At 44.2% G+C, this 13988-nt stretch overlaps 1 pseudogene; it reads right to left on the bottom strand.

The window, feature by feature from the left end:
• Window positions 1-12797: 12797 nt before the first annotated feature.
• On the bottom strand, window positions 12798-13770 carry LOC136452001 (protein ANTAGONIST OF LIKE HETEROCHROMATIN PROTEIN 1-like; annotated as a pseudogene).
• Between the last annotated feature and the right edge of the window lie 218 nt (window positions 13771-13988).

Genomic DNA, 13988 nt, shown 5'->3' on the forward strand with positions numbered 1-13988 from the left:
AAAGAAAATTAGCCTAATATTAGGTGCATGGCGAACAAAAAAGTGCATGTTTCGTGGCGCAATCATTTGAAAAGAACATAAATATCTTGTACTTGTATAGTTACATGTTATGCACTTTAACTACAGTATAGTATAGTGCAGATTTGTTACCAACCAAACAACTTACTATTACTAGCGCGAAAGGACCAAGGTGGCTCCTGCAAAATAAATAGTGCTATTTTGGCAAAACCACCTAAGAAAAAATCACTTCCAAATGGTTAAAGGAGTATTTTGTTTGGTTTTAAGAGTTACGTAGTCTGATATGAGAGTGCGGGGTTGTTTCCAAATTCAGGTGATATATGTTCAGGGTGTAAAATGGACTCGACTAAATAATATTATATATTATGCCTTCAAAGTTTAACTGCAGACCACAATGCTCCAGATATTACTCGATTTTTCGCAATTCTGGATCGGTTTACCCAATCATGCACCTAGGTGGTTGGCTCATCTATAGGTAACATGATGAAGGACACTGGACACATGGTTACAAGAGATGTTTAAATTGAGATGACCCCTGCTCAAATCTCAGTAGGGGTAGTGCTAAATCGATGAGTAGGGCCCTGTTTGTTTCTACGAGCGGAGGAACTAAAGACTAAATTTTAGTCATTTTTAGTCTCTTTGAACCAAACACCATGGACTAAAATAGAGACTAGAGACTAAAATACATAAGTCCCTTGGGATGAGACTTATTGGAACTAAAGGGGCCAAATTGACACCCCCATGCCCCTCATTTGTTGCTAGTCCCCACCCATTCTTTCTGTCTCTCCTCCCTCGCTCTCTCCTCACGCTCGATGTGCCGCCTCGTCCCGACCCGTCCGTCGCGTGGTGGCCTGACCGGAGTTCGCCCCGCGCGTCCGCTGCGCCGCTGCCTGGCACCAGCGCCGGCAAGCGAGGCCACCCCGACCCGTCCGCCCCGCCGCGCCCCCAACACCGCAAGCTCCGGTGGGCGCTCCCTCTCCCCGGCGAGCTCCGACGAGCGCTCCCTTTGCCCGGCGAGCTCCCTCTCCATGGCCTCTATCCTGAGGAAGAAGACAGATATTTTAGTCTTTGTTCAGCTCTTTAGTTCTTTTTAGTCTATTCAAATAAATATAATTTTAATTTATGTTTTAGTTCCTGTTTTAGTCTCCAGTGAGAAAAGACACACGCCTTAGATCTTTGACGTACCGTGCCGCAACGAATCCTCGTATCTACTCTACTAAAGAACCAGATAAAAATCTGCTCCATTGTTTTATCGTGCCAGGACAGGAACAGACATGGCGAAAGTGAAATGTTCACTACACCCGGTATCCAGTGACAGATGATCAAGCAAGGTAGCACATGATTCAAATAAGGCTGGACGAAAAACTCGAAGCTTGTTAGCTCACTCGGCTCGTGGCTGGCTCGACTCGGCTCGGCTCGTTAAGATAACGAGCCGAGCCGAGCTAAGATTTTAGCTCGTTAGCTATAACGAGCCAACTCGAGCCAGCTCACGAGCTGCTCGCGAGCTAAATGAGCCAGTTTCCAGGAAAAAAAGTATCATTTAAGGTTATTACATGCATGAATACTATAGTATTTTATTATAGGAAAAAGTCTACTCCACCCCCTCAACTATGGAAGATGGTCTACATAACCCCCTCAACTATGAAACCGTCTGTTTTACCCCCTGAACTTTCCAAAACCGTCTAATTTACCCCCTGGGCGGTTTTGCTACAGTAACAGCGGGTCTGCTACAGTGACGGCGGGTTTGCTACAGTCCCGGTGTTTTGAATTTCCTCTTTTTTTTGTTTATTTTCGTTGAATTTTTGAAAAATCATAGTAAATCATAGAAAAATCGTAAAATGAAAAATCTAATTTTATTGGACTCCACATGAGTAGATCTACACAGTGAATATATAATACGGTATGTTTTAGTACAAATTTTTTTTGTAGCTTTAGATTAATTGGAAAATCTAATTTTGTCTGTAATTAATTAGAATAATTCATAGCTGCAGCTTCTATGGTCCAATTGTGGTGAAATTTTTATGGTACGCTAATTATTGTATGCTTGAACTATAATAAAAATTGCGTACTCATTGGACTATGTATAGCTTAGTTATAGATAAATTCTAATTAATTACAGACAAAATTGGATTTTCCAATTAATCTAAAGCTACAAAAAAAATTTGTACTAAAACATACCGTATTATATATTCACTGTGTAGATCTACTCATGTGGAGTCCAATAAAATTAGATTTTTCATTTTACGATTTTTCTATGATTTTTCAAAAATTCAACGAAAATAAACAAAAAAAAAAGAGAAAATTCAAAACACTGGCACTGTAGCAAACCCGCTGTCACTGTAGCAGACCCGCTGTTACTGTAGCAAAACCGCCCTGAAAAACCGCCCAGGGATAAATTAGACGGTTTTGGAAAGTTCAGGGGGTAAAACATACGGTTTCATAGTTGAGGGGGTTATGTAGACCACCTTCCATAGTTGAGGGGTGGAGTAGACTTTTTCCTTTTATTATACTTGTATATATATTAGCGCATATTAATTTTTTTATTCGATTTAAGATTGTTAGATGCATTTCTTTTGTATTATTATTATTCTCAAACTTTAGATAAATACAAATATTATATTTTGTGTATTTTTTATATCTGACTCACGAGCTTAACGAGTCAGCTCGAGCTTTTAACGAGCCGAGCTGAGCTGACTTTCTAGCTCGTTAGGATAACGAGCTGAGCCGAGCTAGCTCGTTATCTTAACGAGCCAGAACAAGCCGAGCCGAAACGAACCGAGCCGGCTCATTATCCAGCCTTAGATCCAAACAAGCTTTTTCAGACACAATTATGAGCTATGCAGTGATATGCAAAGAAGTGAAACGGTCGGAGTGACGAGTGAGCCTGTCCTTGTCCAGGTTCATGCCATCGACTAGGCTGTTCGTTTTGGCTCGTTTTGGCTGAGTGGATTATAAGTCTTTTAGCTGGTTTGATATGAGAGAAAAATACTATTTTAATTTATAATCTATAATCGTACGATCATATAAGCCGAAACAAACCGGCCGGCCGCAAATTGCAGAGCCGCCGCAGAACTTGCAGTTCCAGCCCATACCTGCAAATGGATTCAGTGAACCTGCCCATGCCCTGATGCCCAGGGTGGCACCGGCGATAGATGTAGCGGCGATGCTGATTAGCAACACATGCCATGCGGCCTTCCCTTTCATTTCAGTGCTCTCCTCCGGTAGTAGGCCGGTGGCCGGCCGGCTACTTGCTTCTTGAGCATCTGGTTGAGCACTGCGTCATCCCGATCGTGTAATCTCGACTCGCATAAAGGCACATCACCAAGTTGCCCTTGTTTATTATGGTTTACTTTATATATAATTGCAAGGTGATTAGCTCTGCCGTCGATCTAGTATGGCGGCAATTAACAAAGTTTGATGGATCAGCCAATTCTATCTTGTCTTGACTATGTAAAGATTAACAAGGCTTGTGCAGCATGGGCTTCAAGAACGATCGTTGAGGCTCTTTTATTTTATATATATATATATATATATATATATATATATATATATATATATATATATATATATATATATATATATATATATATATATATATATATATATATATATATAAGGTTTTGATGGATGCATGCTACTTTTGGATTTTATTTTCCATTTTTAGAAAAAAAAACAACAACAAAACGAACACTCAGTTATTTGTCAGAGTCGTCACTTGGAATTTTGCACGCTACTCATCTAATCTGTTGAAAGTTACATTGCTAAATTTATGCATGGTATTTAGTTTGGTCTCCGTACTTCATGGAGAAACACTTGGAGTTATTATTTCTTTTAGCGCATCTTATCTGAGAATGCGGATGCTCTGAAATACTAAATCCTTAATTCTTTCAAGAGAAAATATCACGCGAACATGACTCATCTATGAACACCTAAAGAAGATTTGACCAACACATTTGAGATTGATGATTCACCACAAATGTTCGTTTCGACCACCATGTTGCTAACCTTACTAAAAAAAGTAATGATTTCTTCCTCGAGCAAATCCGAATAAGTGAAGCACTGATGTACCCAACCCAGCTAAATAAATTGGATAACACATGTCACCTGCTATTTTTCCAATTTCATATATGAAATCAACTCGGTGGCAGCTCGATCCGTTTTACTCGACACTCTTTTTCCTCCACGACGTTGGCATTTTTTTTTTTTTTTACTTTTGTTTCTGTTCCACAATCCAAATGTCAAGTAAAGAATCACCTTAAAAAGTAAGAATCACCTTAAAGACATTTTTACTTGTGTGTTACTGCCATGCAATTGGCATCATCCATCCAACAGCATATTATGCCAGCGGCCATGCGTCAACTTTTCACACACCCCTGCTCCCCAAAAAGGACCCCTTCTGAGTTCTTGTGGGGAGATGTTAGGTTAAATTCACACGCTGTCCAAGTCTAACCATACTTAAACTAATCCACGTAAACCTAGCATCCATCATCCAATGAATCTGTATAACAGCATACGTAAACCTGCATCTTATCTTATTAGAAAAGAGCAGGAAAATAAAGGCCGCGCTCGATCGACGCCTTTTTCCACGTCCGAATTTTCCAAGCGGGCTTCCCTCGTTGTCGAGCGGAGAGGTGTTTCCAGGTGGTTTTGTGTCCGGTAGTTGCTTGCGCCTAGACGCCGATTCATCGGACGGTGCCGCGGACGCAAGCCCCGCACGTCTACGTGACGGAGGCCCACGCTGTTCCCTTGTTTTTCTTCTGTGCTCGTTTCCTCCGCGCCGCGCGCGCCCCCAACTCGCCCCCGCAGTCCGTCCCCACAACCCGCCACGTCCGTCTTCGCACCGCCCCACGTGTGCGGTGAGCATGCCCCATCGCCCCCTGACCGTAGCACCCCCATCCGCTCGTCCCCAACGCTTCCGTCCACTATCCCTCCGGCGAGCCACGCGCCCCCGGCCGCCTGGCTCGTCCCCCGGCCGAACAACATAGAAAGCTGGAATAAAACACGTGCAACAACTACTGCAGCATTAGGCTAAAACAGCTGAAACACTATGAACATATTATTGCAACAACACGGAAACAACTACTGCAACATTAGGCTGAAGCAGCTGAAACACCATGAACATATTATTGCAACAACACGGAACAAACTGCTGCAATAATAGATTAAAGGAGCTGAAACATTTGGAACATATTATTGCAACACTGGTGTCAAGCATATGAAACAACGCTCGAATAAAAAACACTTGCAACAACATGGAACAACTACTGCAACATGAGATTGAAACAACTGAAACATTTCGGAAGTATTATTGCAATATTTGCGCGAAGCATATGAAAACATCCAGATCAGAACGATTGCAACATCGTCTAGAAACAAGTGAAACATTTTGAAACGGTGCTTTCAACAAACCTTTGAAACAAATGCAACATGGGTAAACACATCCCCAGATCTACTTGTGCAACATCCTTACGATTCAACTACAACATACCTCTGAAGCATCTGAAATAACTGAAAGATACAATTGCAACATATAGAGGGGGAGAGAGGGCCTGCACGGGGAACGCCATGGCCGCCAGATCTGAGGGCATCAGGAGCTCCGTGTGGGGGAGGACGCCGGTGTCGGAGAGGGGCGCCGCCGGGGTGGGGAGGAGGACGTCGGGGTCGAGAAAGAAGACGTCTGTGTGGGGGAAGGAGCCACCGTGGTGGGGGAGGATGTCGGTGTTGAGGAGGGAGCTAGGGTGGGGGAGGAGGACACCAGTGTCGGGGAAGGAGATGTCGGTGTGGGTGATGGAGCCGCCGTGGTGGGGGAGGAGGACGCCGGAGTGGGAGAGAATGTCGCCGCCGGCGGCCAGAGAGGGAGCGAGGTGTGTGGAGGACGGGTGGAAGGCGGGGAGGAGCGCCGCCGCCGGCTCGCGGAGCTACGGAGCACAGTCGGGGGGGGGGGGGGGAGCGCTCCTGGAACCATGAGGGGAGGAGAGGGAGAGAAGAGGAGCAACGGCAGCGAATGTGTGGAGGAGCGGTACCTGGTGAATGAACTGTAGTGCGAACAGATAAGGCTCTAAGGGACAAGTGGAGGAGGATATGCGGCGCCGTATCCAATCTTTATCTGACCTGCCTCCAAAAACCGTCAGACGTTAGAGTGGTAGCATCGGACGTTAGAGTGGTAGCATGTCCGTTTTGTGTCCGCACCCGTCGACACACGTCCCCGGACGGAACAGGATTTAATTTGCCCACTATCGTACCACTAGCAAACGATTCTATATATTTGTCACCTATCTCCTACAATATCTAGCACTATCGCTTATTTAACGCCAACCATTAGGTGGACACGCACCCTTTTCTTCAGACTTCAGACGACTCAGTATTATTATATTACTATACAAGGTTATTAGTTAAGTCGGAGAATGAGATTAGGGAAGATACGCTAAAGCTACTGCTGTCTGAAGCATTGCTAGCTGCTGAATCCTTCCCGGGCACACGAGACCTGCCGTTGTTTCGGACATGGACACCGTACATGCCTAGAGAGCACCGTTAACATTTGAGTTAATAATTAACTTGATAGTTCATACTCCCTCGAGGTTTGCTAAAAGAAGTCATTTTAGACAGCGGCACGATCATCAAAGCGTAGCTTTGACTTCTTATTTTTTTATAAAAATATTTATTGAAAAGTGATATATGTATATTCTTATGAAAGTATTTTTCAAGACAAATCTATTCATATGTTTTCACAATTCCAAACTCAACGACTTAAAAGTTATTCATGATTTATATTCTTAGTGTTTTACCCAAGTCTTGTCCAAAACGACCTCTTTTATCAACATGGAGGGAATATAAACTTTTTTTTAAAAAAAAAGTAACCTAATATGTTAATCTAGAAAAATGTGCAAGTATAGACACATGAATAAATTGAAGTGTGTGAGGTTAGTTTTTTTATCAAGAGATAGTTTATCATTTATTTCTCTCTTTTTTTAATAAAATATTCTATGATCTACTAGTATTTTTTAAAGGCATTATCGAGCTACTTTTAGTGCTTGTAGTTACTGCTACTAGTAGAGTACTATATGCACTTCGGATCGATCGGTTTCCTTTTGTCGTAGCCGGGGAGCCGATGTGCATCCGCATGGCCAAATCAAGGCATATGCATCATGCTGTGTATGTTGTTCCTTAGTTGGAGTAAATAAACTATACTAGTGCAGTGGTACGTGGTAGTATAATACTAGCACTGTTCAACTTTTCGTTAATACAGTCGTCCTTTAGCCGACACGTCAATTATACAATTCTACTCACCACCCCACCCACACACACACACTAGAGGAGTGGAGTGCCTCTCATCATCAGCGAGTCCTGATGAGGACGGTCAGCACCCCAGATAACCCACTTATCTAGGGCACTCATTCATGACGTAATAGCAAGTTTTTTCTTTAATGATGGTCAAATTTCCTCCCCTCGCATTTCATTCATTAACCTCTTTTCTCTCGACACCGGTTCTTTTATAAATACTCCCTCTGTCCTAGAGAGGATAAAACATATCGCTTCTTGAATAGTTAAATACTTTTAAATTTAACTAAATTTAAACAAAATAGTATCAAAGTTTGTATCTTCAAATATGTATATTATAAATAATCCATGTAACTATATTTAATATGCATTATAAATATTAATGTATTTTTCTCTATATTTTTGTCAAACTTGATATTAATGAAGCAAATTTTGCATTGTTTTTTTAGAATAGAAGTACTAACTTTATTTTATTAAATACTCCTATATGAGTAGAAGGTTTGCCCTCCTTTTGTTCTTAAAAAAAAAGACAATCTCTGCTTCTTATCATAGATAAGTATAATACTTTCAGAAAAAAATCCATTTAAATAGGGTATATTTGGGTGCCACATCCATCCTGGTTTTAGAACATGAGAGTAGGAATCTGGCGATTTCTTCTCCTAGCCAACGGCCATTTAAGGCTGTCCGCACCGCGTAGCTCCAAACCGTCCTGAACTGCAAATATACAGTTCAGACTCTGAAAGCTCTAGTTTGGTTTTGGTTAATTGATAAAACCCTAAGTGCTAACCTAGTTTATCAAAGTAATTATGAGATAGGTAGCACTACTCCAAGTGATGAAGCAATGGCGAAGATCATGACGATGGTGATGGCATGGTGATGATCAAATGCTTGAACTTGGAAAAGAAGAAAAAGAAAAACAAAAGGCTCAAGGAAAAGGTATAAATAGTAGGAGTCATTTTGTTTCCGTGATCAAGACACTTAGCGAGTGTGATCACTTTTAGGTTAGATAGCCGTTCTATTAAGAGGTGTGAAACTCGTATTGAAATACGGTTATCAAAGTGCCACTAGATACTCTAACTCATTGTATATGTATTTAGGATCTAGTGGAGTGCTAACACCCTTGAAAGTATTTGTGAAAATATGCTAACACATGTGCACAAGGTGATACACTTGGTGGTTGGCACATTTGAGCAAGGGTTAGGAACTTCACCGGCGAAGTGTCCGCCCGTAGAGTGCGGACAGTCCAACGGTGCCACCGACGCCCTATACAGAAAAGACAGGGGTTCACAGAGTGACCAGACGCTGGTGGTGCAGTGACCGAACGCTGAGTTTAGAGTCCGGTCAGTAACAGCAGTAAGCACACGGTCTCGGTCTTGTGATCGGACGCTGGCGTGTAAACTAACCGAACGCTCATGGTCTGAGTCCGGTCAGTGCTGACGTACGCTGACGTGAGACGCACAGAGGAAACGTTGAGTGATCGGACGTCGGGTGAGTCCGGTCGAGCATGACCGGACGCGTCCGGTCGTGAAATTTCGCATTTGGAACCTTACTGGAAATGACTGGACGCTGGGGTCCTGCGTCCGGCCACTTTCTAACTGACGCGTCCGGTCATCACTTGACCGTTGAGATCGGGCGATCGGCGTTTGAAGCCGATGACACGTGGCAAGCATCGGGTGACCGGACGCTGGGGTCCTACGTCCGGTCGAACTGACCGGAGCGTCCGGTCACCCCGTGTTGTGCCTAGTGAAGGGGTACAACGGCTCTATTTCATGGGGGCTTCTATTTAAGCCCCATGGCTGGTTCAAACTCACTCTCTTGACCATTTGCATTGACATAGCAACCTTGGGAGCTTAGCCAAAGCCCTCCCACTCATCTCCATCATTGTTTCATCATTATTGTGAGATTGGGAGAGAATCCAAGCACATTGCTTGAGTGATTGCATCTAGTGGCACTTGACATTCGTGTTTCGCTGCGGGATTCACTTGTTACTCTTGGTGGTTGCCGCCACCTAGATGGCTTGGAGCAGCAAGGATCGTTGAGCGGAGGTTGGTGATTGTCTCCGGCTCCGATTGTGATGATTGTGAGGGGTCTTGTGCCTTCCCCGGTGGAGAGCTAAAAGGTAACTCTAGTGGATTGCTCGTGTCATTGAGTTACCTCACTTGTGGGTAGGTTCTTGCGGTGTCCAATTTTGTGGACGAGGTTCGTGCAACACCTCTTAGCCACTGAACCACCAAGTGTTGGTCGACACAACGGGGACTAGCGTGCCGGCAAGCACGTGAACCTCGGGAGAAAAATTGGTTGTCTCTTGCCCTTTGGTATTCTCCCGGTAATTGATTTAGTATTTATCTTGTGATTGATTCACTTCTCTACACGGCGGTATAATCATCCTACTCACTCATTTATATTCTTGCAAACTAGTTATGACAAGCTCTTTAGTGTAATTAGAATTGAGAGCTTGCTTTGTTATTTTAAGTTCATCTAGTGAAGCTCTTTAGAGTAGCAAGATTGAGAGCTTTTAGTGAGTAGTAACATTGCAAGTCGTGTGCCTAGTAATTATTGCAATTAGAATTGTTGGATAGGTGGCTTGCAACCCTTGTAGAGCTAGAGCAAGTTTGTATTTCGCTATTTATCATACTAATCAAATTGCTCTAGTTAATTTGTAGATTTTTAAATAGGCTATTCACCCCCCTCTAGCCATATTAGGACCTTTCAGACTCCCGCACCGCACAACTCTATCTGCTCCCCAATCCTTCCGTTCGCTGCAAACCCAGTGTCCATCCTCTCCACCGCTATCCTCCCCACCGCAGCAACCGCTCTTCTCGCGGCAGCCCTACAAAGTGTTCGCGTCCTTCTCGACGGCATCCTAGGGTAGCCGACGGTCTCCCTCAAATCCGAGGGCATTGGGGCAGAGGGGAGGAGGAGGCAGTGCTCGCCGGAGAGTGCAGGGGCGGGTCAGTGAAGGGGGCCGAGAAGCGTCCCTCACCCTATCGTCGGCGGTGGAGAGAGTTGAGGCAGGCGCGGACGAACTCGGAGGAGAGCTCTACAGCGCGGTCGCCCATTCGCCATCGATGGAGAAGGTAATCCCTATCCCTACAGTCTGTGCAGCCTCTAGATCTGGAGGCGCTCGCCCATCGTGGCCGTTGCAACCCGCCACAGTGGCCCCATCGGCCCCGCTGCGAGCCGCCGTGCTCGCCTCCTGGCCCGCCCCCGCGCTCGCCCCCCGGCACCGCCGCAGCGCTCGGCCTCCAGCACTGCCGCCTCGGTCATCCCCGGCACGTCTGTGTGATACTTTCTCCATGTATTCAGCCTCAGAACAGGGGAGTTCATATTCTTGGTGAATTAAATTGGCCATGTTCTGATGATTAGCAAATCAGTAATTTAGATATTTCATCCCACGGGAGTTCTAATCCCAAGTCAAATTTTAAATGGTTTGCCATCAATTCGGTTGATTCTGGTCTAGTGCTAAGTAATTCTTCTTCTAGTTATCTGAAACATCAGAAGCTTTGATTGATTTTGTTCCTCCTGCTTGTAACATTTATTTGTATGAAATCGTTCCATGATATGCTTATAGATTTAGAATCTTGCAGTCTTTTCTTCATGTTTTAAAATAGAGCAAGAGTTCTGCCATTCATTAAGATAAAGGGAGCAAAGATGCTATGCTAATTTAGAAATGCTAGGACCAGCACACCCGCTGCTTAAAGAATTCGGATGTTCTTCTACTATACTCATTGTACCATTTACTTCATGTTATTGCAGGATGAATCATAATAATTGTGATGAAGCTGGTGACGACATTACTAGTTTTAGCCGGGGTCTTCCAATGCCAGGATTCTATGGAGGGTGGAACCCAGGGTTGCAACCATCTGCTCAGCAGTACCCATTTTTCTAGGGAGGGTGGACCGCAGCTCTGAACCAAGGGTTCATGCCACTCCCAACTCTAGCATCATCTCATGCACCCCATGCTCAAAATCAGCCAGTCGCTACAACGGTCGAGAGTGTTGAACAAGCAGTAATGAAAGAGAGTCAGGGTGATGGGGAAGGAGCATCGGTGGTAGTTGGTCGACGATGCAAGGTCGTACCTAGTCGCAGCAAGTTATCCAACTTCTCCCCAAAAGAAGATGTGTTCCTTGTGAAGTCATGGTTGGAAATTAGCTGTGACCCAATTATAAACACAGGGAAGAAGGAGGGGTTCTGGGCTAGGATTACAAGCCAGTACAATAAAAAGAGGGGTTCCTTTCCCGAAAGAAGTTTTAGATAGCTGCAGAGTCATTGGGAAACTATCAAGGCTGAAGCGAGTAAATTTGCAGGGCACATGGCAAATGTTCTTCGAGACAATCCGAGCGAGATGAGTGATGCAAATAAGGTGAGAGAGACAATGTGTTATTGGTATTTGGTTTCAACTACAGTTTGCTTCATAATTCTAACATTGTGTACCCTTTTTGCAGACCTCTTTAGCTCTAGCTCACTTTGCAGACATTGAACCATACTAGTTTTTTACATGCATTGCTGGGATTTGCTGAAGGACGAGCCTAAGTGGATGGAGCTCAACATCAAAGGGGCGTGACCTAGAGACGACGATGCAATAGCCGATCACATTCCCACAGCCGCCACCAACATCGATCATGACCCAGAGACACCGTCTTCTCAGTACTCAGGGAGCAAGAGGCCTATGGGGAGGGATGCAGCTAAAAGAGAAGCTAAAAAATCAGCCTCTTCCTCCCCGTCAGATTCATCTCAATATGTTTCAAAGTTGCAGGACCTGTCGATACAAAAGATTTCAATATGGCAAGAAGAAAATACGAAGAAAGGCTCTCGCTATGAGCAAATGGCAGCCATCGAGTCACAGAGGTACGATGAGGTGCGCTAACACAATCAGCACATGGCAACAATTGAGGAAGAGAAACTATGGATCATGCGTAACAAAGCTGATATACTACAAACACACGAGGAAGAGTGCATCCTCGGGATTGATCTGGACAAGTGTGCTCCGCGCCTCCGCAAGTACTATGAAAAGAAACAACAAGAGATACTGAAGAACATTGGTGCCGATGTAGACGACAGTGTAGACCCTTAAACTAGTGTTGTAATGTGTTGCATTGAGGATTGTCCTAGTTGAGGCTACCTTGCAGTGGTTGTGTTGTACTACTAATAATTGTGAACCCATGTTGCTGTGATGTACCCAGTTGCTCTTTGCTAATTGAACTCATGTTTTAGTACTGTGTTGCATTAAGGATTGTTGTAGTTAAGGCCAGCTTGTGGCTGTGTTGTATGGACTTGTTGTCATGATAATAAGCTCCATACATAACAGGATTACAATATTTATGACTCCATACATAACAGGATTTTAATGTTCATGACTCCACACATAACATGATTACAATATTTATGACTCCAAAAGAACCATATGCAGGCAGAGCAGCCACTTGTGCTGAACCATCTTAAAACATAGATTAGGATGAACCATGCAACATCCATTGGTGTTCAATAAGATCCATCTACAACTGGCTATGGATGGCAGTATTCTTCAACTTATGATGTTTATTAATATACTCCACTCTCTTGGATTATGGTCTGGTAAGGAGTAGCAAGAACCCCAACATTGTTGTAGTCCGTGTTCTCCGCAAGTTTCCCTTCATCCTCAATAATCATATTATGCATAAGTATGCACGCTGTCATAATGTCCCTAATTTGTTCACGATTCCAACCAGATGCAGGGCCTCGAACAATAGACCACCTAGACCGAAGGACACCAAAAGTGCGCTCAATATCTTTATGAACTTTTTCCTGCTCCTTAGCAAAGTGTGCTGCCTTCATATCCAGGGGATGGGAAACGGTCTTCACAAAAGCCGGCCAATTGGGGTATATACCATCAGTAAGATAATAACCCATGTCATACGTGTGACCATTAACGGTGAATGATACCGGAGCTGCTTGCTTTTCAAATATGCGAAGAAGACGGACGACTTTTGAAGGACATTAATACAATTGCAGCTGCCTGGCATGCCAAAATAGGCATGCCATATCCAAAGGTCATGCGAAGCTACTGTCTCAAGTATCATGGATGGATGCTTCCCACGCCCTGTGAACATGCCTTTATATGCCGAGGGGCAATTGCGCCACTCCCAGTGCATACAATCAATGCTTCCCAATATTTCCGGAAATCCACGTTGCTCTCCAATTTTGAGAAGCCGTGCTACATCTTCTGCATTCGGAGCACGTAGGTAGTACTCCCCAAATACAGAAATGATAGCCCGACAAAAATGGTGGAGAGCCTTACGAGCAGTTGACTCACCAATACGGATATACTCATCTACAAACATCAGCAGGTAGACCATATGCAAGAATGCGAATAGCAGCAACTGCCTTTTGCAAACCACTGAGCCCAAGACGGCCAATGGCATCCTTCTTTTGCTTGAAGTAGTAGTCCGCACCTTCAATCTCTTCGATAAGGCGCTCAAACACATGGACGCGCATTCGAAACCTGCACACAAAGATAAGGTCTGTCAATGTACTGCAAAGTAACACATGAAGTAATCCATGACTACCAGATTATAGAAACACACCGTTGACGGAACTGGAACGCCGAGTAAACAGGATTGTGACCAAAGCAGTCAGCACGGATCCTCGCATCCCTGACCGCATGATCCCTCTGTCGTATCTGCTTTGGTGGACCATCGGAACGACGTCTATGA

The sequence above is a fragment of the Miscanthus floridulus genome, chromosome 5 (assembly GCF_019320115.1).
Source record: "Miscanthus floridulus cultivar M001 chromosome 5, ASM1932011v1, whole genome shotgun sequence".
In the NCBI taxonomy this organism is placed as follows: Eukaryota; Viridiplantae; Streptophyta; class Magnoliopsida; order Poales; family Poaceae; genus Miscanthus; species Miscanthus floridulus.